This window comes from Aquila chrysaetos, chromosome 4 (assembly GCF_900496995.4).
Source record: "Aquila chrysaetos chrysaetos chromosome 4, bAquChr1.4, whole genome shotgun sequence".
NCBI classification, from domain to species: Eukaryota; Metazoa; Chordata; class Aves; order Accipitriformes; family Accipitridae; genus Aquila; species Aquila chrysaetos.
The window spans coordinates 33,452,453-33,464,402 of NC_044007.1; positions in this window are offsets into that span (position 1 = coordinate 33,452,453).

Here is an 11,950-nt window from a genome sequence, read left to right on the forward strand (position 1 = left end):
ACCTTAGAATTCTCCAATCAAATTCAAGAACTTAATTGAAATTAGTCCTGAATTTGTGCAGTGTAAAAGATTGTACTCTCTGAGAAACATTTTATATAGATAAACATTTAAAATATTTCAAGTTTTTTAATTTCCTACAAATTTTAAAGTTTACCTTGCTTAATTTATAATGAAAAGTTTATCATAGCTGTAAGAAGCCTTAGAATGGATATGCCAAAATAGAAAAGGAAAATGAAACTAAATATAATATCTAACAATGCAGTTAACATGCTATTCACAGTCCCGAGCACTTAGGAGATTAACTACCTACAACATATAAAACTTACTGAATTAATACTTTGATCTCATTTAAACATCTCCACAAATGTTTAGAAAAGGGAATATCATTTCCCCTTTCTTTAACTAAATCACACACACACACACAAAAACATTAATTTGGATGTCCATTACTTTAATCTGAACTAAAATACAGTCAGTCACTTCACTTATTTCCTGTAATACTTACATCATAATTCACTACTTACCTTCTATAATAAAGCGTCACATACACAAAATAAAATCATAAGCGATACTTAATATTAAAACAGTTTTCGTCTTCAATCTTGCAAACTTGTGAACAGCTTTTCACATGTTTATAGGGTAATCAGTTCCGTGAAACTTCTCACATTCATAGATGTTTGAAAGACTGAGGCCTAGAATGCCATTAAGATCTGATTCTACTTTACTCAGCTTGGTAGATAATACATTATTCGTCCATGCGTAAAAAGGAACTTACAGCTTCAAATTTTCTAGTTGTTCACCTAATTGAGACTATTTCGTCTTTTTCCAGGTTATTCCAGGTCCAGTGGACACAGAGGCCTTGAGAAGCTGCTATTCTTCCTCTTTCTTTGATGCTGTTATTCTTACCTTAAATTTCTCCACACTTTTCCTGATTTTTTAAGAGAAAATAGGAATTATTCAGTCATAAGCGTGACAATGGTAAACGAAGTGAACCTTTTGTAATGGCTGGGAGCATTGCTGCCTCAGTTGTAGCTCCATATGGTGCACACCGTGATGTCTCTGATGAGAGGAGAAGGACAAAAGGGGACATGACCACAAATATCTTAAACATTTATATCATTAGAAGACATTAATATTAACATAACTTAGAAAAATAATGGGATGACAGAGGTTTAAATCACATTAGCACCAGTGATGATGGTGGTGAATATTTGGCCTATTTTGTGAAAGTCAATTTTAAACTTATGTAAAAAACATGGTCCAAGTGAAAGTAAGCACACAGAGTAATTAATAATAAACAGTCACTAAATGAAGAAAAACAGATCAGGATTTTCACTGGTAATTGTGTATGTGCATGAAAGAGAAATGGCTCAGGCATCTAATGTAGAAAGTAACCCATACTGTAAAAAGCAGCAAATATGCAACTGTTCCTTGCACAATGCCATTTTTGTTCTTTCCTGGAAATGAATAATTTCAGAAATGCAAAATAATGGCTTCTAAGGTTTGCCTATTTAAGTCTTCAGTATGTATACATACATTTTTTTAATGATTGATTAGTAATTGTACCGAAACCCTGCCCGCTCAGTATTTTTATAAAGAATTTTAGTTAATGCAGGATGTCACTCCTGAAAACAAATCAGTTTTTACTGATGATTTATTTCAGATTTTCAGGGGAGCATTCTGCCTTCTTTTAAAATTCCACTAACTAATAAAAGCACCTTTTTCATTATGGGGCACATTTCTTTAAGCACTTCTGAAATTTGTGGGTGTAAGGAGGGGGGTTGTTTTTGCCACAATCTTAGCCGCTTAGAAAATAAAAATGAAAATGCAAAGAAAGATAAGAATTACTAGAAGGTATTACACAATAGCATCTAGTATATGGTGGGGGGAGGGTTCAACTTTCAACTTATGCAATACTTACTAACATCACTTGTGAAGATTTTTCATTTTATTGTGACAGCAGAGGGGAAATTTAGAAGAATTCACTGCACCAAATATTATGCATTTCTGCAGAGCACAGCTTAAAAAAGACAAGTCCATACTGTTTCCCTCAGGTGGGTAAATGTTAAGAGAGAAGAATCCAAGTTTCATGATGCAGCAGCACAAAGCTGGGAAGTGAAAATTATGTTGCAGCACAGTCCTGAAAATATGACTGTAAAAGTTAATCAATAAAATGTCTATTCCTGTCTATTCACTAGAGGCCCCAGCTGCATAGCTTCACACAATCGATACTACAAATTATTACGATTTCCAGGTTCCCACTGGACATTCCGAACAAATCTTTCAAGTGTAACAGGCTTATATTGGGGGTGGGGTGGGGGGTTGTTACCTTAGGTTTATTTCATCCAGGATAAGTATACAAAAAACAAAGCTTGTGACTTCTAAAAACTTTCAGTTGTTTCCCTCTGAAATACATGTATTTTGGACATCCTGTGAAATTAGCAGAAAATATTTTTATTCTATTTTAAAACTAAATATTTTTATTCTGGTAAACCAATGTATATAGTGGACCTTTTATTGTTTTTTAAATCCTAGTCAACCATTGCCTTTTTTTACCACTTCCAGGAAAAATAACTATTAATATACAATTTCACAGCAAGGAAATAAAAGCATACAGAGATGGACTTTTGCCCCAAAAGGCCCCACAACAGCTATAGCAGAATATTAGCTCTCCATGTAGTTTTAACTGACCAATTTATGCTGTGCTGCATTTTTCTTTGTATGGTCCTATGCTCTCGCCTTGATACCAGCTGCATTTGCCAGATTCACTAAGTAGGAAGGTAGGTAAAGTCCAGGACTGTATGACTTTGAATAAGTCAGCACCAAAGGGATGCTACTTTACAACACATGAAGTACCCTTCATAGTGACTGAACATAACCCTTATGACATTCCCTGTCCCAGAAGACCCAGGGGACAGAGATCCATTGTTCTTTCTGTCTCCCAAGGAACAGAACAGAGCAGATACTGACTGGCACAGCGTGACTGTTTTCAGGTACACAGCAAGATGTTGTTTTAAGGGGAATTTCAATATTTTAAATCTCCAACTTTGTTGTCCAGTTTTTAGCTTTATTAGTTCAACTTTATTAAAGCTATTGTTTTAAATCTGCAGGTTTAATTTTCCAGATTCAACAAATACTTCGCTGACTGTCATCGTGCAGTAATGAGTCAGAGTAATTTTAAAAAGCAATGTTATAAAAAATTAAAATTTAAAGCTTAACCTAAGAGTCAATAAAAAATATTTTTTATAATCTATAGAGCTAAGAAAAGATTCCCCTAATTCAAAGTTTATTATGCTTATGTACTAAAGTAACAAACTTCCAAAGCCACTGAACAAACGCAGAAAATAATAGAACAGAAAAAGGTAGGTTAGTTAATAATTTTTGCATGTTAATAGATCTATTCAAGTTTTATTTGTTAACACAAAGTATAATGGAAAACTATTAAAAAGTCCCTCTGAAAGTCTTCTAATGATTATCATTTGGCCTTCTATTTCAACATTAGTGAAACTCATTTCACTGAACTTTTGCAAAATTCCTGCTCTCGCAAAAGCTGTATTTCATCACACAATCGATCAGTTACAGCTGGGAGTTTCAATCCCCCCCCCCCCCCCCCCCCCCGGCATCTCACACTAACCTATCACAACCAGTAGTCCTAGAAGTTTGTAACCTTTTTATTTTCAAAGAAGTATCTACAAGAATTGGCATAACAACATGGCTTTTTGGCAACTGAGGAATCTCTTGAAATGGTTAAGAAAACCACTGTGGCAAAAGATTCAAGATAGGTTAGGAAAGTATATCAGTGCCACTGTTCTCCCTAGAGAACTACCAGTAATGTCTTTAGAGATATAACTACAGGTTGAAAACCACCAAGCTATTTTATTTAAAGAAATGAAGACACATTACTGAAGACAATGTTTTTTTCTATGAAGCTTTTCCCAGTCTTCAGCAGAAAAACTAACTTAAAACATTTGAACTACAGAAAAGGACGAAGTTCCAGTCTAAAAGGCATTTACACTGAGCATACATTATCATATTTAGATTTTAGACACATGATGTTTATTGCATCTGAACTTAGCAAACCTTCTCTCAGAGGAGATTTTTGAGGTAGTCTTTGATGCTTGACATAAATCTGAGATAAAACTTTTAGCTTTAAATGTTCAGTCCACCACCAAACGAACGAAATTCTTTTTGCAGCCAGGCTACCTTGTATAAAGTATTCATCCTGCTCTGTGATATTACAAAACAGCTTGAGATTCTGTCTGTATACTTGGTGATTGCTTAATATAACATAACTTTAGTAAGAAGAGAGTAACTGTCTGCATGTAAAAAGAATCAGCTGAAGTGAGTAATTTTTACCATACTTTAAATCTTGAAAAATCTGACTAATGAATCAGTTTGTCGCTCAATATAAAAATATAGTTAACATTAAGCTAATTATAAAAGCTAATTCTTGAACATTGGTACTTTTTAATTAAATCCCAAGAGTTAGCATTGAATCTAATAGATACTAAATTTGGCTGATAAGAGCAAAAGTACTTTTTTCAGTGTAAACTTTTCTAAAGTATACAGTATGGTTGGGTTTTTTTTGTTTGTTTGTTAGCTACCTCATATACGCCTTGCTGTTGTGACTAAAAGTTCAAACACCAAATTTCCTTTAATTTAGTAGTGTCTTGCTTAGAGGCAGCTTCTTTAACAAAAAAGATAGACAATAAGACCCATATGTAACCTTTGGTCTCTAAAAAGAGGAAGATGAGAATACCATTAATAGATAGGTAATAAATAATTACACATACTATTCTACTTCAACATTATAGAATCTCTTTGATTTCAAAAGTAAAACAGACCACTAATAATAGTATTTTATCAACATTCAATTTTTTAAGTGTATAATATATTTTAAAGCATACATTAATAAATCATTTAGATTAAATAGTTTATTCAATAGAGTTATAAAACACACACATTTACACTACATCTTACCTGAGACAAATTATTAATACAGTACATATTAAAAGGATTTACTGTTGACTTTAATGTCTTCTGTTTCTTGAATACTGAAAAAGCAGTAACTCACTTGTAAGCACTAATTTCTTCTTCAGAAGTTATAATACGTTCTCTCAGGGTCTTCAGCTCTGTCTGTGATTTTCTACTGTTCTGTTCTTGGCGAACTGTTTCTGCTATTTGCTCACTTAGCTGCTCTTGAGTTGCTTTCAAGCTGGATTCCATTAGAAGAAGTTTTTCATCTTGACTGGCAAGTTCTTGGGCTGAAAGATAAAAAAAAAAAAAAAAAAAAAAAAAAAAGCATTACATTTTAAACCCAAGCCGAGTGATATTTTTGTTTTAAATGTAATGCAGTGCAACCCTCTGTAAGAGCTGGACAAATATTGTTTTCAGGAGAAGAGCATCATTCAGTTCCCAAATCTTGAGAGGAAAATATACCATAAATATATTAATAGCTGGATTAAGTCTCTTTCATTGTATTCGAATAAACTTAAATAAAGAAACTGGGATTCAACATTCTGCAAACATTTAAACTGCTACCAAATCTTGCTGTATATACACACATTCAGTATTTAGTTCATTCTAAAGAAAACACCTATTGCCTTTGTATTTTGCAATGTAAGTTAATCTAGAATTCAAATCACAGTTTTGAAAAGATAGCAGCTTTTCTACCATTTCACAATTGTAACATATATAATTTAAGCTCAGAGTCTGCAATTTCATTACGATTCTTCATGAATTACAGAGCACATACATAGTAAAAACCTGTTCTTTTCCAAGGTCATCCAATAGATGGCAATCTTTCCTTAGACCAAAAGAAACCATAGCTGTGCACCACCAGCTAGCGCGCTCAGAAAAATAAGTGATTTAAGACAAAGACACTTTTCCTTTGTTCTTTGTTGACCATTTTCCTAAAAGATATATGTACATAGGTTTTAATTTAAATATTTGACCCTTAGTATGTGCATGCATGAGTTTGTGTGGGTGTGCGGACGTATGTGTACCTGCGCAGACACAAATCCACACGTGTTTGTTTTTATACTCTTTCATAAATATATGGCTTCAGGCATATAAGCACATTTAGTTACCAGGTTTAAGATATTGTGGAATAAAACTAATAATTAAAACAAGTGCTTCACAACAAGCATATTATAGCACATATCCCTTCATTGTGTAGTATTCAAATTATTTTGAAATTTGACACCAGAAAATTTAAGAAATGAAGAAGCTTTTAGTGATAGCAGTTCAGTAAGTATCATAACAGAGGAGTTCACATGGTCATAAATAAAAACGCCTTTTTTTTAAATGTGCTGTAGTATAATATTAAAGAGTGATAAGTACACCAGGCTTCAATGAAGTCTGAAAACAGTATTTTCCAGGCTTAGATGGATAGATTTCTTTAAAGAAAAACATGCTCTGTTAACATGATTCTGCATTTATTGTCTTTAACATCTGACAATGTTCACCATATGCACAAGATCGAAATTCAGCTATCATATCTACCTTTATGAATTCAGACTATCCAGCAGATCAATTTCTTTACATAAAAAAATTGCTTTCTTCTTTTCTTATTGGCAGTAACAGAACCCCACTTCTCACAAAACACAGCAACAGTCACCATTTCTGTAAGTAGAAAGTACCATATATAAACTGTTTAAATTTGTGCCTCAGGAAGGTACACAGCTGAATGTTTAACAAACAGTACATATCACCCACGGCTCATCTTTACTGAGTATCAAGCAAATATGTGAACTAATGAGTTAAACAGTTATTAATGTCACCATGTTAAAAAAAAAGTACAGTCTAATAAACAACTTATAGCAGGTTTTCTTCCACATTTAAAAAATGAGCAATTTTGGTATAGACAAGCCTAAGTTGCCATCATTCAATAAGAAATACAATATATAACAAAATTCTATTTGTCAGTGCATTTTGGACCCGTTTCTGCAATATATTTGTGCATAGCTTTCCTGTGGTAGATGATCTTATTGAAATCAACATGATCACTTATTTGAATAATGTTGATTATCTGTGGGCTCCTAGTATTCGATCTGGGTTTGAAATCAAAAGAAGGGTAAATATTTTACATATAATACTTACCTCTTCCATTTAAAGTTTTTCAGCTGTTAATTTTTTTTTTATGTAGAAGACAATCCTTTGTATGTCAAATGAAGTTTATTCAAATTTCAGAACTTATTAAGTCACTGCCAATTTTATTTGAAATAACATTGTCTGTATTATCCAGAAATGGATCTTTAACAATGCTTTAAAAGTTCTTAGAAGTAGTTTAGAGGTGTGATCTGTTGCCTGGAGTTGGAGTTATCTTCTAACATGCATTTTATTTATAACAGTTTTGATCTGTAAACAGATCCAACAATGCATATTTTGTAATTGGCATACCTATTTAAACACACAAAATGTTATTTAGTCACTATTTTTAATAGTCTGTTTTAACTCACAATGTCCTGGCAAAAAAGGGTTAAATTATTTTAAGTTTACCTATGCCTTGGACTTGAGCCTTGGTTGATCCCAAGCCAGAGGCGCTAGCAGCTGCATGCTTTATTTACAATCCCTTTGTCAGACTTACAACTGCCCCAGGCTATAACATAGTGTACCTAATGTTCAAACTGGCAGGTAATCTTATGTCAAACATACTTCTTTGATTTAAAGTGATCAATAGATTCTTGTAAAGAGGTAATTTCTCTGATGTTTCCACCTTGCCTTTCTTACAGGTGATTCACACAAAAGCCTGCTTATATGATGTACGAACAATAAACAGAAAGCTATAATCATGTTTTTTCAGATGTTTCCGGTGCACAACGATTTTGGATCAATACCCTGTGTAATACAATTATCTGCAATGATCTGGTTGTATTGAAAAAGAATTTGCAGCAGACCTCTAGGGGGTTTTATCCAGAAACACGTATCTGGCAATGTTGTGAATAGTGGAAGAGAAAATTAAGGGGTTGACACAGGCTGTCTATTATGTTCCAAATGACTTCATTAATATTTTATTTGGTAAAAGTAGTATATTTCAAGCTCTACTATACTGTGACTTCAAAATATTAATAATGCAATTTCCTTGTTATATTTGCTGATTTTCTAGCACAGATGTTCAGTGTAAAAGCCAAAAGTACCAACCAAAAATTATTTAAAGCATTTATTCCCCATAATCAAATGATTGCTTGGGTTTTGTATCTTATTTTGCTTTTGTGGACACTATTCTCTTGAAAAAAAAATCTATATTCATTAGTGCATTACTGATAAAGCTGTTAACTTATCTATACCAGGAATTAATCATACCACTTTAAATCATCACCTAAAATATTAACAATGGTATCAAATTTGTTAAGTTCAAATTACACTTTGCATTGCCAGTGAATGAGCAGGTGTTCTGGGACAGAAATAGATGTTTCACCAAATTAATACAAAGATTATAGAACAGAAATAGACATTTTCTAAAAAAACCAGTTGTGTTTATGTAGTTTTGATGAAGTCACAGTCTATAGCTGTAAATTTACCCTAAAGCAGAACAGGGAACGTTTTATATTCATTTGATTACAACAATCATATGCCCATATGATTGAAAATTCTATTCCATTAGACTGTACCAAATTCACATTTCCGTAATATTACTATTTTTGTACATTATTACCTGTCTTTCTGCACTGCTTATGCACACCCTGCAGTTACTGATTTAGCTGCTGAATCTTAGTTCTCAGTATGGTGGTTTCTGTCTCCGTCTGATTCTTTTCTTTCTGCGTGTCCCGGATACTGGCTTTCAGTTTCTTGACCACACTGTCAAGGTGCTCCACCTCAGCCACTTTTGCTTTGATACCTTCCCTTGCCTGCAGGAAATCAGCTTCCGACTTTCTAAGAAGGTCATCTCTTTTGCGTATTGCCTGTGAAGACAAAAAGCATTCCAATAGTGCCTTTTATGATGTACTTTTTATACTGCATCCTGCTATTTTGAGCTATAGGATACGTGAGATTATATAGCACCTCATTAGCAACTGGGTCAAGTACCTACATCTCCTCTAGGATCAAAAAGTTACAAGGACTTTAATTTTAAAAAGTCTGTTGAAGAAAAGATTCAATATTACAATAAATACATCATTAATCAATACTTATAAGTTCAAAGGCAAGAAGAAATATTCCATGTAATTCTGAGAGAAAAGCAAGAAATGCAGTTTGATCTAAATGAATGCTTTTCCTTTAAAAAAAAAAGGGGGGGGGGGGGGTTGATGAATTAAAAAAAAAAGGAGGGGGGATATTTAACCTCTTGGTGCCAACTGCTACAGAGCTCTTTCATTTGGCACTCAGGCAAATGCTGTAGGTTAATGTGGCCACAGGGATATCCCAAAGCCACAGGAAAACAGCTACCATGCTACTTTTCCCCTCATTGTTTAAACTTCCTATCCGTGTAAAACTATGGTATTTAGACTCTGTTTTGTTATTGTTTGAAGATACCACATACAACTTGGACTTTGGATTTAGAAGAGCCCTTTCCCTTAAGATACAGTGCCATGGTTTTAATTTTTATCTGCACAGCTCTTAAGTACATGCTGCAAGTTTATAGGTATAAGTTTCATATCAATCACTACTGAGTATTCATGAGTGACTGTGCTTTATTGGCTTGATGCCACACCTTGATTCTCTATCATGCTCCATCATGCTTCTTTTAATCTGAATATTTAGTACTCTTTCATGTCTTAATTACAGCAAATTGCGCACAGTTGGCACCATTTCTTGAAATTAATCCCAGAGTACTTTGTTTCTGTCAAGCACAGTCAAAGCCTTAGAGAATAATAGTAAATGTTATTGCAGATCTAAATTTAAATGACTGTCTATGTATTTAACTTAAGCCTTTAATTATTCGTGCTGTACTGTTTTTGGTTCAAATGTTAAACATTCTTTATTGAGAATGTAAAATTGTTTCAGACAGCTTGAAACTGGTGATGTTAACATGACAACAATTATTTGTATTAACATATTTTTTCAGGTGTGTAAAACTTAATAGACAGCATATAATATCCTGCCACAGTAATGTTTCCATTTCTTTCTGTTTATTCAGTAAAAAATAAAAAGGTTCTAATTACAAGGTAGAGATTGTTGGGGGGTTCATTCCCTTCTGTTGTTTTTTTTTGTTTAATAAAAAAAATTAGATATTAAATAATCAACACTTCTTCCTCACTAGCTGATTTCTAAGCTGTCTGCAGAGAGCCTATACCTTGTACATGTCTTTCTGAAACACACTCAAAAAATTAGGAGGATGTTGATTTTTATTAATTTTAGTATATTAGTAAAAAAAAATTAAAAAGGACAGAAACAATTAAGAGTATCCTAAATGCTGTCATTGCTAATTGAAATTATGTGTTTGGCAAAGTTCCCAAACAAGTACAAATTTTTCTGTTTATTGTGTAGTTTAGTGACATGGATATTATGCTATTAATAAAGCCCAAACCTTTCCACCTTATGAACCTTTTTTTGTGCTGGAAGCATTCACAGAGAAAGGTAAAAAGAGTTAATAAAACTCCTAGGCCTATGTACCTTTTATCCCAAGAAAAAGTATGACAAGGTAGATTTCTGACATTGAAAATGAGTATGAATGGGTTTTGCAGTTAAAACTGGCAAATGCATTTATAAAAATATCTACAAACATAACAGAAGAAGTCATATTACTGTATTCATTTTATTTTTATCACTATGCATTTTGACAGCATTGCTATCACAAACTCTAACGTATCTTGAATTTAGAGACAAACACCAGAGAAATATGTACTTACAAAATTTCTGATAAAGTATTTTTTTTCTCTAGGATTCATAACAAATACGTATGAAGCAGTGCATGCCCAGCTCCTTCACATTCTATTTGGCAATGTGATTTCTAAAGAGATAGCTGTTTTGCTCGTTCTCATAGCAAAAGCATACCTGATCTTTTTGACTGTAAAGTTTCCTGGCATCTGTAAGGTCTCTTTCAAGCTGTGTTATCTGCTGTTCTAGCTGAGCAAGTTCCACTTTGTGTTTCTGCTGGGAAGCTATTACATCCAGATGCAGTGACTGTAAGGTCTTGTCTAGTTTTTCAATTTCGAGAACAGATTTTTTTTTTTTTTTTCTGTTGGTCAAGTATATTAGCAGCTTCAGCTTTTTGTTCCTGTATGATCTGCTCACATTCTTCAACTCTGGAGGATTTTTCATTGTATTGATTTTTCAACATCACAAGCTCATGTTTTAAATTAGAAATTATTGTACATTATACCAGACGTCCTGATTCAGTTATCTATCATTTAAGAAACATAATTTATAGCTCCACTTCCAGATTTCAAATGCTGAACATGTCACTACTTGTGATTTGTATTTTATTTTCAGTGAACAGAATATTTGAAAAGATTTATTAAATTTATATGTAAAAGAAATTTCTCATTTGTAATCCTAAAAAGCAGAGTTATATCTTCATTACCTGTAAAGACACAATTAGGTAATAGTGCTATTATTCTAACTCCAAAAAGTCTATATAACTACTTGATTTATTTCATTTAATTCTGGTTGAGCTAGTTAATTTCTGTGATTCTGCAATATATTTACTTATCTTTTCTAAAGATTCAAGTGCATAAAACTTTACACAAGATGTCCACAATTGGATTAGTATCTGCCAAATCAGACTGAAGTTGAAATATGACATTCTCTTTTTCAGAAATATTTAAAAAGTACAGGACATATTCTGATGTGTATGATACATAAGATAAACCATTAATTAAATATGGTTAAAAATTACAATGCAGGCTTCTGGTTTAAAAAAAAAAAAAAACAACACAAACCACCTCATTTTGAAGACAGACAATTTTGTCCTTGAGCTTTTGAATTTTTAGACATAATGTTTGTAGTAGTCTTTGGGAATTCCTGTTTCTTAGGTCTTTTTTATGATCTCTCTGTGATCAAGGCAGCTCTT